Below are 2500 nucleotides of genomic sequence, written 5' to 3'. Positions count from 1 at the left end.
AGTAACAAATAAGAAAGGATCGTCGGCTTGGGGGTACGCCCGTTTCCGTTTCAACTTGTCTCGCGAGGGTGGTTTCGGGGCCAGCAGGAGAGCTCGTCGGGGTAGCAGGCCCTGCAGCCGTGGTCACCGCCAAACCCCCCACAACTGTTGGGCGCCTACCTGCGCGGGGCAGGAGGACACTTTCCGATTTCAAATCTCCGTTTGCCGAGTCCACCCCGAACGCACGCGGGCGGGCGGGTTCGCATCACCCTTCGTCACAAGGGGCGAAGCCCGTTCCACCGTCTCGTCAGTAGTGCCGACCGGTCTGTGATCGACGAGGGGAGCCACACCAGGTCCGGCCCTGCTGCTTGGCGGCACCGCGTCGTCGGGAGCTCGCGACAGACGGAGGGTTTCGGTGTACTCTCCAGCCACGGGAAACGAAGCCGGTGATGCAGGCGCCGGTCTTTCGCTCCCAAATCGGCTGGGTTTACATCGTTGCTATCTAGTCACGCTCCCTTCAAACCCGACGGGGTACCTATTCCCCTCACCCGTCTGTGCGTATACAGCCTCTTTGCACTTGCGGGATGGGGGTGGTGGTTTAAAGACTCTCGAGTTGCCGCCCGTCGGTCTCCGAGCTCCGTGCAGTAGTGATCCCCAGCGAACTGCCAGCAGGGCGAACGAGCGATCCCGCTCTCGGTCGGGGCGCCTGGCGTCGATCGGTGGTCGGTGGCTTGCGGGCAAGCTGCGCTGTGAGTGTGGGAACGAGTATGACGAGCCGTTGCCGCGACTCCCAGTCCACCTCGGCGGTGGCTGGGCCGGGCGGGCGTCTGCTCGGGCGAGTGCCGCCCCCGCCTCCTCGCAGGAAGTCCGCTCGCCGACACGCCGCCACGTGCACGCGTCAGTGACGCTGCCGAACCGATGGCCGGTGCCCGTTCCCGCCTCTGCTTTTCCTAGGGCAAAGCTGCTGCACGCCTCGTGATACTAGGCGGGCGACATGGTGGCGGTGATCCTGCCTCCGTCGCTGCGGTGCGTTGGGGCACGCATCGCCTCTTGGGCGCCCTGTCCTCCTCCCCCCAATAGACGTATGTTTCTGCGGGCCGCACCAGGATGGTGCTCCCCATCGCTTCACGCCACCCTGCTCCGCCCGCACGCCGGCGTGCAGGTGGCTGTAGCTCAAGGTGGGGAGCGTATGTGCGGTCCGGGTCGCTTTCCTCTGGCGAGGGAGAGACCTAAAACAAACTCAGACAACTCTTGACGGTGGATCACTCGGCTCGTGCGTCGATGACGAACGCAGCTAGCTGCGAGAATTAATGTGAATTGCAGGACACATTGATCATCGACACTTTGAACGCACTTTGCGGCCCCGGGTTCTTCCCGGGGCCACGCCTGTCTGAGGGTCGTTTGGCAATCAATCGCACTCGCCTTGGCTGGCGAGAGAGCGCGGCTGGGGTGTCGCAGAGGACCCGTCCTCTTTGTCCCCCTAAGTTCAGACTCCGGAGCCCTCCGGCGTCGGAGCGCTTGGCCTTTCCCCCCCACCCTGCACATTCCGTTCGTCAGGCTCGACGCCATCCCCCCGCCGGGGAGCGCGGCCTGGCGTCCGTCTGTGTCGTGGCAGTGGGGCCAGCACGGCTGTCACCGGTCCCAGAATGGCTGTCGGTGGTTCACACTGTGTGTGTGTGCCAACCCTCCTGGTCTCTGGGACACGGAGCTGCCACGAAGTGTTGAGCCTCCAGTGGGGGGTCTGCCTAAGCTCTGCACGTCCGCATTGGGTCCGTCTCTCGGTTGGCTGGCAGTGGAAAGAGTGAAGGGAGCCGCGGAGGTCCGGTGCTGGTGCGCCGCCGGCCTGACCGTGGAGCTCGCCGGTTTGACACGCTGACCCGACTCGATGGTTGATCGATTGAGAGTGCTGGGAGCTGCAGGCCGCCCGCTGCTGCAGCCGCCCGTCTCGTGGTTCGTCCTCGGCCTTAAGTGGCCGGCGGGGCGTCTGATCCTGTCTCCCCTGCTGGCGCCGAGTGCCTGGCCGAGGGAGGAGGTTTTCGTCGAACGCTGTGACTTGGACGGTCGCACGCGCGTGGATCGCTGGCTCTTGGCTCTCCCGTTCAGTCCGCACGTTTTCCGCTCCGTCCTGCCACCGGTCTCGGGAGGTACGGAGGGGTTGGCGGGCGTGGTGTGTGCTCCGTCACCGTGCAGGCACACCTACCACGCCGTCGGCCGACCCCCGCACGGTCCTCCTGGCCATCGGGAGGACGGCGGAACGTCGGGCTGTCGGGGGCCAAGTCGCCAGAAGGCCACCGCTGTGTCTTCCGTACCCTGTCACCGTCGGCGTGCCTTCCTCAACTCGTCCGGCTCGGGGCCGCTGGGTTCAGGAGCGGCGTCGCCCGCCGGCCCCACTGAAGGCCGTGCCGTTCCGCGGCTGGCGATCGATGTGCGTGGCGTGCCTGCGCGACCGTTCGCCACTTGAGCCTCGGCACTCCTCTCTCCCTCTCTCTGACCGTCGGGCAGTCTCTGTCTGCTGGTGCCT

The 2500-nt window shown here is 65.9% G+C and overlaps 1 non-coding gene across 1 annotated transcript; it reads left to right on the top strand.

Annotated features, from left to right (window-relative positions):
• Nucleotides 1–1225: 1225 nt before the first annotated feature.
• Nucleotides 1226–1379, top strand: LOC140473177 (5.8S ribosomal RNA). Its single transcript, XR_011958147.1, has one exon. It is a non-coding gene; the product is annotated as a 5.8S ribosomal RNA (ribosomal RNA).
• The last annotated feature ends 1121 nt before the right edge of the window (nucleotides 1380–2500 follow it).

This window comes from Chiloscyllium punctatum, unplaced genomic scaffold (genome assembly GCF_047496795.1).
Source record: "Chiloscyllium punctatum isolate Juve2018m unplaced genomic scaffold, sChiPun1.3 scaffold_540, whole genome shotgun sequence".
In the NCBI taxonomy this organism is placed as follows: Eukaryota; Metazoa; Chordata; class Chondrichthyes; order Orectolobiformes; family Hemiscylliidae; genus Chiloscyllium; species Chiloscyllium punctatum.
Note: the sequence above shows the minus strand (reverse complement) of the source record. Positions and strands in the feature narration are given on the sequence as shown.